This window comes from Dipodomys ordii, unplaced genomic scaffold (assembly GCF_000151885.1).
Source record: "Dipodomys ordii isolate 6190 unplaced genomic scaffold, Dord_2.0 Scaffold20, whole genome shotgun sequence".
Classification (NCBI taxonomy): Eukaryota; Metazoa; Chordata; class Mammalia; order Rodentia; family Heteromyidae; genus Dipodomys; species Dipodomys ordii.
In genome coordinates, this window is record NW_012267236.1 from 24,938,134 (window position 1) to 24,959,729 (window position 21,596).

Consider the following 21,596-nt stretch of genomic DNA (forward strand, 5'->3'; position numbering starts at 1 on the left):
AATAGTCTAGTGAAAAGCATAATGGGCTTATATACTAATGTATCCTAATAAAATTCAAGCCATATGAAAAATAAGTATAAAAAGTGATGAGTCAAAATTTTCACAAGAAAAGAAAGTCACAGGTGAATATTCAATGTCTGCATTGAATGAATCATTTTTCTTCTTTCTACTGATATGGGCAAAAATGGAAAAAATGGAAATGCAGTAAGAGCTTTCTGTTTTATCCAGAACTTACTGTGTGTATCCTATAAAATTTTACATATGTTTGAAGAAGACTAAACTTATCTCTAGTAAAACACAATATATGCAATTAGGTCAATTTATATAAGATCATGGGTCATATTGCATGTTTTAAGAAAATATTAACTTTGTCATTACCTTTCTTGAAAGGTAAAAGAAACCTTCCATAAGTTATATAAAACATATAACTTGTATAACTATACATTTCTTAATTTCCAACTAGAAATAAAACATATTCTCTAGAAAATGGAAACATTTTTTAAAAGCCAAAATCATTAGCACATTTATCTTTTATAATTCTGCATAAAAGACCAATATAATAGTATGAACAAATACCATAAAGAACATAAAAATTGTCACCAAGTAAAACTTAACAATGTAAGTTGAACATCTCATACTATTTTTGAGAGAATTTAGACTGGTGAAACTATTTAGCTTTTTCTTGTCTAGTGAGATAAGAATGAAGCCTGATTTACTGTGTCGTATAGAATATCAACCTGAATAAAATATGTGTATGATTGTGGAGCTTGTGGAAATGTTTACATTTTAATTGCAAAGCAATCTCGGGGCTAGGTTTGTGTTTGACCTGTGTTATACATATCTAACATTCATAGAGTACAGCATACTTCTCAGAAGTGATGTGTATGTATGTTTCCAACATTTGCAAATAGGACATTATTTGCAAGAAATAGATGGACCTGGTAAAAGTTTGTTAAGTGAAGTAAGCCAGGCCGGGAGAGACAAGGATGAGTGTTTTCTCTATACATAGAAATGAGCTCTGATTTATGAGTTACAAGTGAACAAACATACGGGTTGTATGCGAGCATTCACCGGTGTTTTACCCAACATATGGAATTTGCAGGGGGGAATTCAAATGCTGGCATTCCGTAGAAAGACTCACTGTCCAACAAAATGAACACCAGGAAATTGGCAATTGAAGGGTGGGGGTGAGGAGGTCAAAGGGGGGGAGGAAAGTCAGTCTTCCAGTCAATGCACATTCTAAGAGGGGAGGGGAGGGGCTGGGAGGGATGACAGCAACCAAAGTGCACTGTGCTCATAAATTGATTCATTGAATGAATGGTGCCCCTTTGTACACAACAAAACAGGCCATGGTCTTCTACCTACAGGCTTGCTCTGTTTGCACCCTTGTGTGCTTTTGGACAGCCAGGGTGTCAGGGGAAGTGGGGTGTAGATTTCAGGCTCCAGACCAGAAGACACACTTGACTCAGTACAGGTGTGGATTGCACACACTCACAAATCTGAAAGAAATCCCAAACCAGTCCTGTGAAGACTTTACATCGCAGCAGGGGACCAATGAATGCCAGGATCTGAAGCACTGCGGAGCTGGGGGTCCTTGGACCTTTTGCTCGCCTTCCTGAAAGTGGGTGTGGATGGGCAGCGAGAGCTTGGGGGAGCTGAGCAGGTGTGGCGGCGAGGAGGAGGCCTCGGCCTGCAGTGGAGGCCAGGAACACTCCGGGTAGGAGTGGAGAGCTCACCAGAGCAGCGGTGACCCTGGCTGCACCCCTCTAGTACCACACTGGGGCCGGGGCCAGGTGAGTGCTGCGGCAGGAGGCACAACAAAGCAGAATAAGCAGAATGCCAGCAGTGTTTCTGATGAGGTAGAACGATGGCTTGGTGTGGCACGGCACGGGGAGGTGGCCGAGGAGGGGAGGCTTGCCAAGGAAGCCCTGGGAAGCCATTGTGGAGCTGAGCTCTGGGCCCATCCCCAAACTGCAGTCAGGACTCTGGGCAGAGGTGCCTGGAGAAAGCTTTGAGAAGTGGCCTGAGGGGGCCCGCACCCTGCAGGCCTCTGACAGCACAGCCGCCAGCCATCCTCCCCAGGAAAGCCCTGCCTCACAGTGCAACGGCTTTGAAAGAAACACAACCTTGGAAAGAAAGCCACCGCAGCAGGATGGAACTTGTGGGGGAAGCCAAGCTGACTGTCCACTAAACAAATCCAAAGCACTAATGCAAGAGGTATGGCTTCATAGACTAGCCAGTCTCTTGTAATACCTATATATGTGTGTGTGTATATATATATATATTTACAGTGTCATATAATTCATATAACATCCAAAAGTACAAGATACAACCTAAAGTTACCAAGCAGGAAATATTCATAAATAACTCATGGAAAAGGAAATACATTAACAAATCACAATGATGATAATTTGGAAAACAGTGTAAAATTATTAATACTAGTTGCTTCACCAAACTATTAAGGAAAGAAAAAATTGAAATAGAGTTTATGGAATTTTAAAAATGCAACAATAAAACCTACTCTAAGTGGCTTTGGTAATTATTGGGTAGTTCAGAGGACAAGTATTCAAAAAAATGTAAAGAGCCTTAGAACCAAAAGAGATAACATTTATTGGTATTTTAGAAGCTGGGGATCAGGAAGCAAATAATCCAATGAAAATTATTTTGGAGGCATAATGATAAAGGTTTCCCAAAGTTTGCAATGATATAATGCAGTCCCCTGATATTCACTGAGCTCCAAAGAGGCAAAAATGAAAAAAAAATAATGATCAGATTCATTATAATCAAATTACTGAAAACTAAGGTCAAGGGAAATAGTCCTTACTGCAGACTAGCAAATCATGGGTCACTAATTTCAGTGGCTTCCAATTACTTGTCAGAAACTCTTAAGAGGAGTTATTAGGGAGAAGGATTTGATCAAAATACATTATATACATGCATAAATTACAACAAAGCAATCCTTTGTATAATCCATGTGTTCCACTGAAATACAATTAAACTTAAAAAATAAGTAAAACAATACATCCAAGTGCTAAAATGTTATTGAAAATATAAATGAATTTTAAAAACAGACCTCCATTTGGATTTATTTTGTGGCACTGGTCTTTGAAATAGACACAATGCCTCTTCAGGGTCTTGTAGATTTTTATTTAGGGTCACATGCTTTTGCCTAGGCCAATTTGATTTTTAAAAAACAATATGAAGGGTTTAGATATTAATATACCCAAAAAAGATATTAATATATCCAAACACATTTCTATCTATAATAAAAATGAACATTAAAATGGTGAACTGAAATTTTCACGTGACAATAAAGTCGCATGTATATTTGGGATTACAGGCGTGCACCACCAAGACTGCTGAGAGACTTACGACTTACTCACATCCTGTCTGAGAAGCGTGCACAGCCCAGCTAAGTTGCATGAATAGTTCAAAGAGCTCAATAAGTCACACATAGAGAAACAAAAGCTTTCAAGTCATAATCACTGCCTGACTGGATATTAGGGCGATGGAATTGTGCAACCAAAACTTCTATCAATTTACACACGTGCTATTGTGCTTCTTCACTGTAAGAAGTCATCAGACTTTCAAGAGAATCTTAATTTCCTCAAGTTAAATATTTACCTTTGTCTTCCCAAATGAAGCTTCAAGAGGTGCGCGGAGCTGCACCAGGAGCCAAGCCTGCAGACAGGGAAGAGCGGAGATGCAAGCCCCGCATCGCTCTGACTTTAGCACAATGCCGGTTCAACTTTTAGGTGCCCAGCTAAATTAGAAGCTACAGATCCAACGTCCTTATTCAAATATTTGCTGTACTTTTGAAGGCGCACTGAATTTAATGACACCCTTCTTTATTTTGACAAGGTGTACACTTCTTGATAAAGTTAAGTCAGAAAAAGAAATGTAACTCTTACCAAGTTGTAAAGACTAAAGGAGAAGGGTGAAAGGTGATCCTTCAGCCTGACTACCTCTCCTTCATTAGTTCAGTTGAAAAGCGATACTGTCCACCGGCTATAGTTACGTTAGAGCCAGAGTTGCTTAAGTGACTGACATGTGTCTATACTGTGGGTATTTTGTAGACGGGTGGCTCTCAAACCTAGAGCTGTCACTGAGGAACAGCTGAGCATCTGCTCTTCCTCATCCCCTCCCAGCATGAGGCGTGAGGGCAGATGAGCCCATGCCCACCGCCCCTCTCACAACCCAGCAGCCGGGCAGCACTCATGTATGCAGCCCTTCCGGCTCAGATCCCCAGCTGAGCTCTGCACACGTTCCTCACCTGTATACCAAGTTGCTCGGGCTCCATAGAAAGCAGTAGCCTCCTTGTGTACAGGGGGTGCATTTCAGGGTACCCGTAGGGGTCTCATGGTGCCCAGCCCCAAATACATTGCAGGATACCAATGATACATTTTATTTTAGAATCAGGAAGCTATGAACAACCGACAGTAAAAATAAAAGAAAATATAGGCCAATAAAAGTTATGTGGATATATTGTCCATATCAAAATACCAGCATGCCATTTATCTGGAATTCAGCTCATACTAATGAACTGATTTCCACTTCTTAGGTTTTAACCCTGCCAGTGCAGTTCGTGGGCAGGTAGCACGGAGTGAAGAGCCTGAAGAGTCTTCTGCACTGCCAGCCTGGCTTTTCTGCTGTTCTTTGATTGTATTCCCAATGCCACACCATTGTTGGGTGAAAGGAGAGCAGGACAGGCTCTGGTCCTGCGCTGGTCATGCGTTCAGCCCCATCTCTGCTCCACGGGAGATCGTCCCACTGAGAGAAAATGGCGGGAAAGGGCCAACGCCCTCCGAAGTCCCGTTTGAACGAAGGAGCTTTCAGTCTGCTGGAGACAAAATCACAGGGGCATTCATGTCCGCTGTCCCTTCCAGTGCTGTCTCATCTATATTTGGCAGAGGAGAAAGGGTGCTGCTGAGACGGGAGAAAGGCCAGGGTGGGGCAGGCCCGCTCGTGATGGTTTGCCAGCCTTGCCCCTGCCCTGCAGCCCCGCACCCTGCTGCCCCAGCGTGGAGACCCAGGTTGGATGCCCCATGCTGGCCGAGAGAAGAGGTGTATTTTTAGGGGAAGGGCAGCATTGAAATATTAGAAAGTCCATATGGCCTAGATATAAAGTCCCATCTTTCAGTTTCACTTAAAAACACAGTTAATATTTTTATCTCCATCTGTTTCCATTCTATATTTACTTTTCCTTTGATTATAAACTTGAAAGTGAGCTCTGCTTCTCTGGGAAGAACTTGGTCTCGGGGCAGGGATCATAAAGATGGTTAACCTACTTTCCTCAACTCTGATTTCCTCAGCCAGTCCCGATTGGTCACGATCTAGATGGAGCTTATATCCACACTGCAGGTGTTCTCACTGGGTCTGCAGAAACAGAGGGGAAGATTTCACGATAGTTTTTTTTAATTAAAATAACTGATGGGTCATACAAGCAGTATCCACTATGGCGGATGATGTGATACATGTCACTGGAAGACAACCTGGCTAACATGGATATTACATCAGCGGCTTAATTTTTGTGGTGAGAATACTTATCTCTGCTCTCTTGGCAATTTTCAAGTACATAGGGTGTTACTATTTACCATCATGGCCTTGATGCATTAAGAGATCTCTGCGTCTTACTATACCTGTCTGATTGGAATTTTAACTTTTTGTGTCCTTTCTGCAATGTCTCCACAAGTTTTCCTGCCCCTCACCACTGCTCACCGGCTCTCTGCTCTCTGCTGCTAGGAATTTGGATTCAATAGACGCTACATGTTACTGAAACCACGCAGTACCTCTCTGGGCCTCGCTTTTTTGACTTCATATATTATCTTACAGATTCATCTATGTTGTTTCAAGTGCAGAAATTCCCTTCTCTTTCTAAAACTGAGCAGTATTGTGTTGTGTATGTCCACCACGGCCGCAGAGTGGCAGTTAGATTGATTCTCTGCTTTGTGTGTTGTGAACAGGGCTGCGGTCAACACTGGAGTGCCAAGAGACGTCTTGTCAAGGTGATGACTTGGCTTCACTGGACATGGCCTGGTCCAGGAAAGGCTGGGGCCCGTGGTGCTGTGGTCATGTGTTTGAGGCACCTTCTCCTGTGCTGTGCATCACGTAGGCTAGCTCACACTAGTCCGCAGTGTGCAAGGGTTCCTCCTCAACGCATCTGCATCAACATTTTTTGATGGGACTGTCGTCTTTCGCACAGGTGCCAGGTGAGGTATCACTCCATCTGATTTTCATTTCCTTGAGGATTAGTGATGGTGAATATTTTCTCTTATTTCCCTGTTTGACATCTGTATGTCCTCCCTTGAGAAATGTAAATTTAGGACCTTCGCATATCTATATCTACATCACTTCCTTTATGTGTGTGTGTGTGTGTGTGTGTGTGTATGTGTATTTAACTAGGATATTTACTTTTTTATTGGCTGGAATTCCTTAAATTTTTGGAATCGATTCCTAATAAGATGTATTTCATCCAGCTATTTTATCCTAGTCTGTACATAATCTCTAATGATCAAATTTCTGGTATGACTTAGATAGTGTCATTTCATTTGTACTATCCTTCAGTCTCTGACAGACTGTCTCCTTGTTGTCTGTTGGTTTGTCGATCAACAAGGCATGTCAATTGATGTCACTGCTTTCTTGGCTGGATTTTATAATATAGATGGACATATCGAAAACCAGATAGAAAAATAGATTATAGGTAGATAATGGAAGCATAGACTCATAGAAATATACATAGATATTAAAAATCAGTTTAATTTGAAACCCTCCAGCCTTCTATATGCATTTTTGAAGGTTTTAGTTCCTATTTGCTTCTTTTCTTTCCGTTTAATGACACTGAAAATGGCTAAACATTTGAGTGCAAAGGAACAGAAGTGATGTATTTAACGAGCAATGGTTCATACAGAAAGAAGTGCATGCACACTCTCGGACTAGCCGGAATGCTGTGAGTGATGAAGGCATCTGTGCTGATTTATCAGACTTAGCTTTTCATGTGGTTCAGGTGATGTGAAGCCAAGTGCCAGGAGCACTTACCTGAATCCACAAAGTCCTAAGCCACCATGACTCCAACAGTGGGCCCATTTGGTAAGGCAGAAACCATCTAGATTATTGAGAAGACATTTTTTAACCTATGAAATTCACCAAGAATTTTAAAAAGACCATCCCTTACTTTTGCTACTATTATTTAAATGATTTGGGACTAACAGGGATCCTCAAGGAAACCAGCTCTTTGGGGTGGTGGAGGTGACATGGGAGCCCAAGGATCTTGAAGAACCCATCTTCACCCAACAGAAGAAACACAATCATGTGTTCCCCGTGGCTGAAGTGCACAGCTCGACTGCCAAGAGTCTGCATGAGGGCCAGTCCCTCCTCCTCACCCCACCAACCACCCAGCCCACGCCCACCAGAAAGCCAGTGCTTAAGGTGAGGATAAACCCAGATGCCCCTTAGTAGATGACTGGAACAAGAAAACGTGGTGTGTATACACAATGGAATTCCATGCTTCCATCTGAAAGAATGGCATTGCCCCATTTGTTAGGAAATGGAAAGACTTGAAAAAATATATTAAATAAAGTAAGCCAGACCCAAAGAAACATAGGCTGCATGGTTTCCCTCATTTGTAATAAGTAGAATATGTCTAGAATATTCTTAACCGAGGATCACAAATAGCTCAATAGCTAGGTGCATAGAACTGTATAAAATGAACTCCAAGAAATGGAAACTAGAGGTTTCTATAATATACTGTTTGCAGCTATTTCTTGTTTCTTTCCATTTTTCCTTTTGGTTTATGCCCCTCTGTCTCTGTTTATCTGATTTGCAGAAGGGAAGGGGAGTCACAGAAATGGCAGGATGAAAGGTGAACCCATGTAACCGTGATACTCACAAGACACCATGTTGAAAGTGAACTTTACACCTTGGGGAAAGGGGAGGGGGAGGAGGAGGAGGGGAGAAAACTAGGGAGGGGTAACATTGTTCAAAAAGACGTGCTGATTACCTTACTTATGTGACTGTAGCCCTTCTGTACATCACCTTTACAAAAAAAGAAGTGAAGGAAATGAACCTTAACGTGTTCTGAGGCTTTGATTCTAGAATACGTCATTGCCTACTTCCATAGTTTCTCCGTGACCATCTCAGTGCAAACGCCCCACTCCTTCCTTCCACCGTGTCTGGTTTCAAATCCCCAGGATTGAGTCTTGGATTGATCATCACTCATCCCCAATTGACGCTGCCCACTCAGTCTTAGCATAGAAACCAGGCTAGGACCTGCTCCTGATGCCAGCCAGGTTCACCTAGTGTCCAAACCCCATCACAGTGAAAGCTCCCGGGCTGGCTGGTCAGTTCCTCACAGCGGACAGGGGCTGGGATGGCCAGATGGCACCCTGTTGTATCTGGTGAGACATTTTCCTCCACTCAGCATTATTTCAGGAGGTACCACAGGTGTGCATTGCTTCAGCATCCCATGTTTATCTCATGTTCCCTCAGTTCTGTCAATATTGGCTTGATCTTAGTGATAGTCAAAAAGAAAGGCACTGTGGCTTCAAGCCTGGCTTCGTACCACCTGTGTTTGCCCCTCAGCAACGTGACATTTGGAGTAACAACTCGTACCATCAGTTCAGTACATTTTACATATAAAGTCATGCCCAACCTAAATCATATGTCGTTGCTACATGGAAGTCCAGTCTCCTTTGTGCACACCTCCACAGGCCTGCTCCCTCTAGCAGGGTCTCCTCCACGTCCTGTCATGGGAAGGACAGGGGACATGTCCTCTTCCTCTTCTCTACATCATCATCTCCTCCTTTTCCAGATCCTTCAGTTGAATGAAATGTGAGAGAAAATGGTTAAAGTGTTCAGGTGTGGTGTCATCATGGGGACCTGCCCTCGCCGCTGTCACTGGTTAATGCCGATGACACGGCCAAGAGTTGCAAGTGTTGGCACACAGACACATGACCTCACGAGGTCTCACTGCCCTTGGCTGTGGGGCCACAGAGAGGCCATGCTGGGCAGCCTTCCTGCCATCAGCGGCAATGATTTGGCCGGAGGGTGTGACCCCCGAGGCGCTGGCCTGGCTGCCACCCCTGGCTGCTCCCGGGCTTTCACAGATGCCAAAGCTGGTTCGATTTCTCACCAGGAGACATCTGCCACACTTTCTCAGAACTTTCTCCATGCCCTCTAGATCTAGGGATGCTGGAACAGTGTGTGCGGGTCTAGGGCTGAGCAAGAATCCAGTCTCAGAGTGGACACACGCCCTGCCTGTCTCTGCAGTGACCCCAGCGACCCTGCAGGGTGCCTCCTCCAAGACCTGCTGCTACGTTCTTCCCGGAGAACAGCACAAGTGTCCAGAGCTCCCCACTGCGCTGCGCCGCCAGGAAGGTCAGGGGTTCTCTGCAGTTTGGGGGCCCCTGTCCTGTGGGGGACTGTGCTGCCCATGGCCCCTATTGCATGCTCTGGGGGAGACCCTTGCTGACCCCACTGTGGGGGGACATCCTCGCCATTCCCCACTGTGGGGGGACCCTCACGGTCCCCCACTCTGGACAGACCCTCACCATCCCCCTCTCTGGACAGACCCTCACTGTCCCTCACTCTAGATGGATCCTCACCATCCCCCACTCTGGACAGACCCTCACCATCCCCCACTCAGGACAGACCCTCACTGTCCCCTGCTCTGGACGGACCCTCACTGTCCCCCACTCTGGATGGACCCTCACCATCCCCTGCTCTGGACGGACCCTCACTGTCCCCCGCTCTGGACAGACCCTCACTGTCCCCTGCTCTGGACAGACCCTCACTGTCCCCTGCTCTGGACAGACCCTCACTGTCCCCTGCTCTGGATGGACCCTCACTGTCCCCTGCTCTGGACAGACCCTCACTGTCCCCTGCTCTGGACAGACCCTCACTGTCCCCTGCTCTGGACGGACCCTCACTGTCCCCTGCTCTGGACAGACCCTCACTGTCCCCCGCTCTGGACAGACCCTCACTGTCCCCTGCTCTGGATGGACCCTCACTGTCCCCCACTCTGGACGGACCCTCACCATCCCCCGCTCTGGACAGACCCTCACTGTCCCCTGCTCTGGACGGACCCTCACCATCCCCCACTCTGGACAGACCCTCGCTGTCCCCTGCCCTGGACAGACCCTCACTGTCCCCCACTCTGGACAGACCCTCACTGTCCCCTGCCCTGGACAGACCCTCACTGTCCCCCACTCTGGACAGACCCTCACTGTCCCCTGCCCTGGACAGACCCTCACCTTCCCCCACTCTGGACAGACCCTCACCGTCCCCTGCTCTGGACAGACCTCACTGTCCCCGCTCTGGACAGACCCTCACTGTCCCCTGCTCTGGACAGACCCTCACTGTCCCCTGCCCTGGACGGACCCTCACCGTCCCCTGCTCTGGACAGACCCTCACTGTCCCCCGCTCTGGACAGACCCTCACCATCCCCTGCTCTGGACAGACCCTCACTGTCCCCTGCTCTGGACAGACCCTCACCGTCCCCCGCTCTGGACGGACCCTCACTGTCCCCCACTCTGGATGGACCCTCACTGTCCCCTGCTCTGGACAGACCCTCACCGTCCCCCACTCTGGACAGACCCTCACCGTCCCCCACTCTGGACGGACCCTCACCATCCCCCGCTCTGGACGGACCCTCACTGTCCCCCACTCTGGACGGACCCTCACCGTCCCCTGCTCTGGACAGACCCTCACCGTCCCCCACTCTGGACGGACCCTCACCGTCCCCTGCCCTGGACAGACCCTCACCGTCCCCCACTCTGGACAGACCCTCACCGTCCCCCACTCTGGACAGACCCTCACCGTCCCCTGCTCTGGCCAGACCCTCACCGTCCCCCACTCTGGACAGACCCTCACCATCCCCTGCTCTGGACAGACCCTCACCGTCCCCCACTCTGGACGGACCCTCACCGTCCCCTGCTCTGGACAGACCCTCACCGTCCCCCACTCTGGACAGACCCTCACCGTCCCCCGCTCTGGACGGACCCTCACCGTCCCCCGTTCTGGACGGACCCTCACCATCCCCTGCTCTGGATGGACCCTCACTGTCCCCTGCTCTGGACAGACCCTCACTGTCCCCCGCTCTGGACGGACCCTCACTGTCCCCTGCTCTGGACGGACCCTCGTGATGCCCTGCTGGTGTTTCTGGGGTTTTCAGATCCCTCACAAAGGTGATGTGACTCTGGAGCTGAGGTGAAAGTCTGAGCTGGGAAAGGCAGTGTGGAACCTCCCAGAGCACGGCGTGTTGTAAAGCATTGACTGTGTTCACTAGCAATTGTGTGCTCTGTTCTACAGAGTCCGGAAAGACCCACCGAGGCTAGACCTCGCTGTGCATTGACAGTATGTGAAAAACGTGTAAATCCCGGTCCTGGTCAAAGGTTCTGTGAACTCCCAATTTACTTGGATCATCTTTCAAATGCACATGCCTTAAATTCAAAGTTGTTTTTTTTTTCTTTTTAAATACAAGTGTTTCGCTGAAAACAGGAGACAGTTCCCATGTGAAGGATTTTTTAATCCAGAAGAAAAACATCCCAAGTGACCCATCTGTGAGTTTATCCATCTTTCAGTTTTACAATAGAGTTTTATCTTTTTATTCTGTTTTTTAAAATATTGTATTAAGTACTTGTACAAAAGAGTAGCCATTTTAAAAAAGCAGTTTATAAGTCTAACATGTCCTAAACAAAGTCACCCTTCAGCATTCTCACCCACGCTCAATCCGCTCTTCCCTCCTTCTTCTAAATGTTGTGGGCTGTACATTGAATTTTTACTGTATTCGCCCCCATTTCTTCGCTTCATCTCCTCCCTCCTCCTTGACTCCTTCCCACCCCTTCCAAATACCTGCTTCCTGGTGTTTATTTTGTTGACATTTTATTTAACCTTTCAAAGGAATTACACTCATTGAGTTCTCCCGTTACCATATTTCAGTTAATACATCTGTGTTCATTTGCATACCACCCAAAGTATTTACTTATATATTTATAAATAAATTCCAGCTTTCACATAGGGAAGACAATATATACTTTGGGAATTTCATAGAAATTATAGTGTTTTCAGGCTAAGTGCTTATGTTCCTAAGGAAAAGACAGTGAGCCACCTTAGATCATGTCACCTGCAGGGAAATGAACAGAAGAAGTAGAGATCATGTTAAGCAAAAAAGCAAGGTCCGAAAGGAAAAAGGTCACATGTTTGCTCTCCTATGTGGATGCTAGGAAAGATGAGCATATATATGAACATATACAAGAGCTATATAAAGGGGTTGGATACATGGCTCAGGTGGTAGAGCACCACTCAATGAGCAAAAGCATCAGCTATTGAGTTTGAGTCCTGGTCTTGATCCAAGACAGAGAGAGAGAGAGAGAGAGAGAGGTGTAGGTGTGAGTACATGTGTGTGATTCACCTGATCAAAGTACAGTACATTTATGTGTGAGATAATATGATGAGGTCCCTTGAACAATTAACATGTGCTTTAACAAAAATGAGTACCAGGAAAGTGAGACGTTCTATTGGCGTATAGTAGTGGGAGGCCAACAGAGAAGGTATCTGTGGACAAATCATTTGATGGACTATGTGGAGATGGAACAGTGAAGCTTCTAGAGGTCAGCTTGGGGAGGAGGGGAGGGACATGGGAGAGCCACAGGTGGTAACTCTCATCCAAACACACTAGACGATAACCTATAAAACTAAAACCCAGGACAATAAACAAAGGGAAAGAATCAAAAGCTGCCTTGAGCTCACCGAGACGCTAGCTGGCTGTGTAAGCCACCAGTCCCGATAGCTGTCCTCACGTGTCCCGTGTCGCGGGCCAGCTCCTGGCTCACGCTAAGAGGAGACACAAGCAGTGTTCAGGGATTCTGGGCACGGCTGGAGCTGAGCAACAGAATGGCACCCAGGGATTTGTAAGACAGAACAAGCTCCAGGGTATCCCCGGAGCCATGATGTAGAGCCCAACAGGAAAGTGGAATCGGGGAACCAGGTGGACCCCGTGTTACCCTCAGGGATTGATGATACTGTAAGATGGCATTGTCATGAGGAGGGCACAGACGAAGGTCAACAAGGGCTGAAGTTATAAACCGTGTGATGACCGCTTCCTGTCTTGTTTTGCCTCTCCTCTCACACGTCTTGCTTTGGTTCACTGGCTAGTTCTCTGAAAATGTTGGTGGATTTCTCTGATTGTGATTTTTTTTGTCTGTACCCAAACCTCTGTGGAGATGTCACCCCGCCAGCCGTGTGGAAGTGTGGACAGCCAGTGCGTCCCCCAGCAGCCTCCCCTCTCCTTCCTGTGTGGCCTCGGAATCCAGGTATGGCTGGGAATGGCCACAAGGAGTGCTCACAACACAGTGCTCCACTCAAGCAGGGAGGAGTCTGGCGCCTTCTCTGCCTAGAGGCTGGTGGGAGGATTTGTCTCCCTCATGGAGACCCATCATTCCTACTGGACTTTGCAGTGGGTTGGTTGCTCTTCTCTGTCCCATCTGGTCACCGTATTACATCAAGGAAGTGAAAATCTGGGGAGAACCGAGGAGAAGCAGAGCTTCTCCATCTTCTAATGAAAGTTTGTGTACAGTTCGCACATTAGAGCTTCAGGGTTTTCTCTACTCATTTGTGGAGTCACAATCTGCTCCCTGTCCTCTTCGCCCTGTGAGAGTTTAGTAGAAGACGGGTACAGATGCTAACTGGCTAAGTTGCCAGCGAGATATATTGACCCTAGTGCCCAAAGTAAAACAAATTCATAACTTGAGGCACTATTTTATTGAGTTAGTAAGTGCGCTGCCATACTCGAAACATATTTCAAACACTGATGCACAATGTGAGATCTTTTCTTTAAGAAAATGTCATGACCCATCATGGGAACAAATACAACCCTCTACCTTCTGGCCCTGAAGCTCTTAATCAATACCAGTTTGGGACTAATGCAAGGAGTTCAGGATTAATTGAAAGGGTGCCTGTTGTTACGACCAGCCATTCGCCCTCATCACAGCCACGCAGCTCATTTTTGAGAGAAACAAATTAAATATTTATTTCTATGGCAGGAGAATCCAGTGAAGGTCAGGGAGAAATCATGGCGCTCACCCCAAAGGCACCCAGTTTCGATCAGGAGCAGTTGTCAAGTGGATGATGTTCTATTTATTTCCCCATTATCCCCCCTCCACCCCTGGTTCTGTGCTTCCACAGGACAATAGAGACCAGGTTGCTTCGTGTTTGGCATGAGGAGCTGGAGATAGGCAGACTGGAGCTGGCACACAGTGAGATGACAGCTTTCAGCACGGTGGCTGACGTGGCCTGTGACAGGTTGGGCGGGGCCTGTGTGCAGGCTGCTCAGGACAGACATGGTACCCCCGGCTGGCCTGCAACAGAATCCCAGAAGTGTTTCCAATGAACAAAACCCACCTCAGGAGCACAGCATGACTGGATGAACAGTCCCCTCTTCTACCAGCTACGATGCACGAAATGAGGGCCCGGAGGTAGGGGAGGACATGCTCAGGTAACCACCCCTCTCCTAGACACTGTGAATCAGAGCTTTTGTCAATTATCAAGACAAAATGACCAGAATACATGGGAAAGCAAAAACATAATCCTTTCATGTTTACTCCTAAGTCACTTATACTCTTTTACCTAGAGTTATTTGGTAAATAGGAGGCTGAGATCTTGTTTTTATTCCAGTAGCAGGCTTTGAATCCAAGGGCTCATGGTCTCCCTGGATCAGCTGGAGCTCTACCACTTGAGCCATGCTTCCAGCCTGGCCTCTTCTTGCCCTAAGCCCTCTTACGAAGGTGGTATTAGCATATCATCTATAGAATATGTGCTCTGCCAACAGGTGTGGAATTCAACAATCTGCCCTCTGGGGTCTCAGACAGACCCAGTCATTGTCCCTCAAGGTTAGAGAGCTTGTGAGAAGACATGGAGCTCAAATAACTTGCCCTACAAATCTGCGCTCCTGAAAACAACCTTACAGAAGATTCCTCAGTTCTACAAAGAGACACATAAAAAGAATCAACAAAGCCAGCTCAGCAGCCGGAACAGCGCCCTCTGGGGAACCCTGCCGCCCTCTGGGGAACCCTGGCGCCCTTTCGGGAACCCTGCAGCCTTCTGGGGAACCCTGGCGCCCTCTGGGGAAACCTGCCGCCCTCTGGGGAACACTGGCGCCCTCTGGGGAACCCTGGCTTCCAGAAGACGCAGAAGGCGCGGGCTCAGGCCGAGCGGCCAGGCCCCATGGGGTGGACAGAGCCTTGCAGACAGCAAGCTTGTGTCTCCAGACTCTGTGGTGGAGGCTGGCCCAGGGCCTTCTCCCCGACCCTCTCCGCAGCGTCACCGCCACTGCCCACTGTGCCCTGGCCGTGACTCCCTGGTGTGCAGCCCAGACCCTGTATTCATCCACCCCTTTTCATGCATCCGAGCACAAAACACACAGTCCCTGTCAGAGACAGACACACAGGGTGTTGGTTTTGCCTTTTTAGTCCATCATGGGGCTTGAACTCAAGGCCAGGGTGCTGTCTCTGAGCTTTGTTTGCTGTAGGCTAGAGCCCTACCACTTTGAGCCATAGGTCCACTTCTGGATTGTTGGTGGTTAAGAGGAGATGAGAGTCTCATGGACTTCTCTGCTCGATCCTCAGATCTCAGCCTTCTGAGTCGCAGGGATGACCGGCATGAGCACCGCCCCCTGGCTGAGCCGACGCGTCCACTCCCACTCAGGTTGGCTGCTGGGGGTCCTTCAGAGTTTCTGACAGTGCGTGAGGTGACACTGTAGCCAGCCTCCTCACGCTCCTTTGCACACACACCAGGGCATGTGGTCAGGTGAGCGCAGAGAGCAGGGCCTCCTCGCTGTTCCTGTAACCTGAGCCCGGGAGAGGGGAGCCGCCTGCCCCCCACCGGCCCTGTGGGTGTACAATTTCACACAGACTGGCTGGTGCCCAGCGAGGCAGTGCCTGGGCCACTCAATCACCTTCTGAGTCAGGACTTACATCGCCCTATCCATGCTGCCCGGCATTCTAGCACTTTCTATGTTGCCCACCCTTCCAGCCCCTTCCACGCTGCCCGGCCTTCCAGCCCTTTCCACCCTGCCCGGCCTTCCAGCCCCTTCTACCCACCTGGGCATTCTAGCACTTTCCACCCTGCCCGGCCTTCCAGCCCCTTCCACGCTGCCCGGCCTTCCAGCCCCTTCCACCCTGCCCGGCCTTCCAGCCCCTTCCACCCTGCCCGGCCTTCCAAACACTTCTCTTTGGAACAGTTCCTACTCATAATATTTTCTAAACGTTTCTTCTGGGAAGTTGTGTTTTCCGACTTGCTTTTCAGAACAGTATTTGGCAGTGTAAATATTTAGACCCTGTTGGTTTTAGAGATGGTAATTTGTCACTTCCCTTCGGTTATTTATTAACTTTGTCATTGGTGTTACTTTTAAACGAAAAAAAAACCCCAATGTTTTATTTTTATATAATCTCGTGTGTATTTCTGCACTGATATTCTCTGCTGCTGAGATTTAAGAACGATGCCATCCCCATTTGAAAATGGTTCTTCTTGGATTAACATTTGGCTCAACACTACTTAGTTCCCTCAGCTGGCTGTCAGGATTCCTTCTTTCCTGACACCACCGACATATACTGCGTTAAGTAATAACAATGTGCTATTTTCCTTTCAATCATAAACCATTTTCCCTCTTTGTTTGCTAAGCTGACCACCCATTTTGATACCATCTTTTCTTATAAATAAGAAAATCAATATAACCTAAAAACATTTGAAAAGGACCATTCAAAAGTATTCAGAATATCCAGTTCGAGATTCCGATGTAGTTATTTTCACAGAACAGACTGGATGGAGGTGAACTGGCAGGAGGCGAAGAATGATATCCTGTGGTGGGGACAGGTGTGAGGGAGGAGGGCAGGAGGGGGGGCCTCTGAGGAGGGAGAGGGCAGGCCTTTGGGAGGGCAGGAAGCAGAGGCTCCCTGACTGGGGCAGAGGAAGCCACCATTTAGAACTCAAAGGAGAGAGAACCAGCTCTCTCCTGACAGCCTGAGAGATGGTCAGGGGTGTATTTGGGAGTACAGAAGAGGCGAGACATTAGGTTGCAAAGTGGTAGAAGGTCCACAGCAAAACTAAAGAAACTTCAAAGCAAAGACAACAAGTAGGTGAGATGAAGCCACCATGAACCACTACTGTTTACAAGGCCCGGTAGACTCAGAGATGATTGCTGCTGCAGAAGGTGCAGTCCATCCCACAGAAACCAACCCCAGTACTGTAGCAGATCCCACCCACCTACCCAGGAAGGAGGAGAATCTTTGCTTTAGCTAAAAGGCACAAAGAAACACAATCAGGAACTAGAAATAGCCAACCCTCAGAAAGAGAATATCTCCTCAAATTCACCAGCATTGGTTAAAGGGAAGACAGCAACAACAAACAAAAAACATACAGATAAGAGAATGTCACTACTACATAGAACCCCGAATATAGTTTGAAAAAGGATAGTTTAAATAATGAATCAATGTGTTGTTTTTAGAAAATGTGGTGAGATTATGAAAGTGTTCTCTGACTATTGAGCATATAATTTGGAGATTAAAGAAGTAATAAATATGCAATATAGGTTATGGTTTCATCACAAAGCCTCAGAAACATGAAGCAAAAAGAAATAAGAATCCAGTAATATAAACAAACACCTAGGGTTGCAGGAAAGGGTTCGAGGATGAGCGTGGGCAGGAGTGAGAGGCAGTGACCACGAGGTGACAGAGACACTCCCAGGACAGACAGAACTGCACAGGCCTTGGCTGACATTGTAAAGAGTCACAATATAATCAAGGGGAAAAATAAAATCCTTCCAATTAGACACATTTTTAAATGTTAGAACACCAAATATAGGTTATTTAAATACTTTAGAACATGTCAAAGAAATTCCACACCTATCATAAGTCCTTAGAAGATAATATAAAGTGAAGGCTTCAAGTTTGGAGAATTTTGGTTTTGAACCCAGACTTCTAAACCAGGACAGACCATCAATGTAGGGAGAGGCATTGAGAGTAAATATGCGTGTGTGTATGTGAGTGTGCACATGTGTGTGCATGTGTATGAGTGTGTGTGCATGCAGGCCTGCCTGTATGCTATTCTCCTACCCAAGGCCCACTCAGGTCTGCTCTGAACCCTGGACGGAGGCAGAGGAACCAGTGTCCAGCTCAGAACAGGAGGCAACCTGCTGATGTCTTTCAGGGAAAAGAAAAAACCCTGAAAGTAAGCAACAGTTGTTGGAATTGAGAAATTTTATAAATATAATGAAAATGCTGTGCCTTTTTGTCAAAAACCAAAAAGAAAATCAAACTCCTATTAACATGCAGGAGGGATGGAACTGGGGAGGTCATTGTATCTCAGTCCTTACCTGGATATCTTGGAAATGTTTACGAATATTTCTTGTCAGGTGCTTTTTGTATTGTACTTTCTTCATAAGAAAGTTTTACAAATGTCATTGATTTAGAACAAGCATGGAATGTGACCAACTGTGACTATGTGAGACATGTCACAGCAGAACCGGCCTCCACTACCTGCCGCACTGCCGCCCTGGGAACGGAAAGAACAGCACCTGAACCCTGAACCTCTTGGCTGTCCACATAAAATAGTGTCTGGTGACAGTGATGTCAATTCTACCTTGTGAGATCATCCACATTGGCAGTAACCTGAGGAAAAATTTAGCCATAGTATAAAAATAGAAATGTGATGGAATTTGGAGTATGAAGATAAATATACAGCTGGCAGGAAGTAAGCAATAGAAAAGAAAAATGGAGCCAGGTGCTAGTGGCTCATGTATGTAATCCTAATCAGGATCTGAGGATCACGGTTCAAAGTCAGCCTGGGCAGGAAGGCCCATGAGATTCTTATGTCCAATTACCAAAAACCAGAAGTAGAGCTGTAGCGCAAAGTGGTAGAGCAATAGCCTTGAGCAAAACAGCTCAGGGACCATGCCCAGGCCTGAGTTTAAGCCCCACAACCAGAAAGAAAGGAAAGAAAGGAAAGGAAGGAAGAAAGGAGGAAGGAAGGAAGGAAGGAAGGAAAGAAGGAAGGAAGGAAGGAAGGAAGGAAAGAAAGAAGGAAGGAAGGAAAGAAGGAGGGAAGGAAGGAAGGAAAAAGGGTCCAAGAAAGTGGCTTCCCAAATCTCCCCCATTAATGGAATGTTCTATACAGTATAAATGGTTACAAGATGTCCGTGTGTAGGTACATTACTTAAGATAATTTAATTAAGCCAATTTAAGATCTAGAATTAATAATAACAATCAAACTTAAGAGAGGAGAGACTATAGGATAAAAGTTAGAAAATGGATCAATGAATTTGACTTTGATGGTAGGAAGTCAATATGTTCGAAATATAGAAAAGCATAGTAGGTCAGAGCATATTTGAAATTAGTCTTCTTAACATTGATGGAGAGAAAAAGAAGAGAGGGAGAGAGAGAGGAGAATTATCTAATGGATGAATAATATTATCTAAAGACTATCCTACCAATTTCGTATTCACATTTTACAAATTTTTGAGTCAAGAAGGATAATGACTAAGGAATTCATTATAGCAACTTAGTTTCTTCCTCAGAATTTGCATAATCTTCCCTAATTTATGGGTAAGACTTAAATACTTTGATTTTAAATACTGCAAAAGAGTCACTCTGGGGCTCTGAGTTCATCCCATAGAGATGTTTTACTACCTGACATAATGACATGACATCAGCATGTTAAGTGATGCTCCTGGCTCCAGTCCATCTGGGTGTGGACCTCAGTTTCTCCTCATAGGAATGGCTCACCCTAAGGGGAGTCCTTAGTGGAATGTCTACATTCCACTGTAGACTTGGACTTATTATTTATGGCGCAGAAGTTAATTAGAAGATACGCCTGGAAGATGAAAGCATGAAAATGTCCAGCACATTTTACCCTAGGTACCTGGGTCTTATTGAGGTTTGTATACAAATCATTTTCTTTCAAAGTCTACAAAAGAATAATATATTGTTTTAGACATAGCTAGAAAATTGCAAAGGTGTACCCAACATAACTTTTGGCATACAATTGTAATTCTAAAGAATTAAATAAATGCGTTCATAGATTTTAAACCAGTCAAATCAGAAAGTCAGTTCCTGTATTAATTTCCCAGCAAACATAATTATACAGCCCCAATTTCTGACATCCCATCAATTAATGGAGCTATAAAAAATCTGAAGCTCATTCTGCAATATATTAATCAATCATTTTATGTGGAGAAAACGGACTGGACTGTGGTCTATGGACTGAAAATCAAATCCATGATCATCGTTGATTTCACCATATTCAGCTTAAAACACACAGATGCTGGCACCCTAAGTTAATGAAAACACATAGATGTTGTAACTCTACATGAAGAAAACACATATATGCTGTCAATCTAAGTCAGTTAATAAAAATGTATTCTGGTTGACCAGATGTTGCAGTCAAGTGGGTCTTTAGGGAAAAAGAACAAGGAGATGCCAGCGAATAAATGTTAGGAAAACGGATCTAGAGCTACTCAGAGTAGAGATGTTTCAAGCAGGAGCGAAGAGCTACTTGAATGGGGGGAAAAAAGACTTAAGATGAGCCTGGATAGACTGGACTAGCAAAGAACCTTGGAAAGGACTTGCAATGCACACCACTGCCACCAGGGGTGACGGTGCGCACAGAGGCACCCATGGGTCGTGAGCCATTTCAATCCCAAGGCTGTGTAACACATGGCAGAGCTTCTCCAAAGACCGTTGATTTTCATAGAGGTGAACAGAAAAAATAAATAAATAACAGTGAAATGCCATCAGTTTCTTTTACAGCAGTGCCTAATATAGCAGATGAGATACTTGGAACTGTGGTCTGAAGTTTTGAAGACCAGATCAATTCCCAAACACTTGAGCAAAATGAATGACAGGAATGCAATGTCCAGGGTGGAGGCCTTGTGAGAGGGAGCAGGGAGAAGGGGGAGGATGAGGGGCGTGGCTAGGGTCAAACTACATTGAGTACGCGTGCAAAGCCCGAGCCGGCAGGGAAGTTGGGAGGTGCTGGGACAATGTGACAAGGCGCATTAGATTCTCATACGGATGTCGGCACGAAAACCACTTGTGCAGCTAATGCTGACAGAGATCTGAGGTTAAGAAAGGGCACAAACAACAAATGTTAGCAAGGATGCAGCGGGGGAAATCTGCTTCATATACTGTAGGTGGGAACGTAAACGCCCAGATACTGCCGTGATTACAAGTGTGCTGAGTCTGTGCATTTACCTGTGTATCTGTACTTGCATAATGATTGCCATTGTAAATTTAGTATCACTTGGATTTGTATTACCCTCATGGATGTTAACATTTTCTTCATGCGTCCATCAGCCATTTGTATCTCTTCTTCTGAAGACAGAACGTTCAGTCGTACATTTATTAATTGGATCATTTTCCATTTTGCTATTTAATACTTTTAGCTTTTTATATTCTTGATATTAACTCTTTATTAAGCCATGGAGATTTTTCTCCAATTATTGTTTTAAAGGTCCCTTTTTATAGAGCAAATTTAGCCCTTTCTCAGTAGAATTAAATCAAATTAGAGCTTTATAATGGACCTTTCATTTGAAAAATAACTGAAATTTGAAG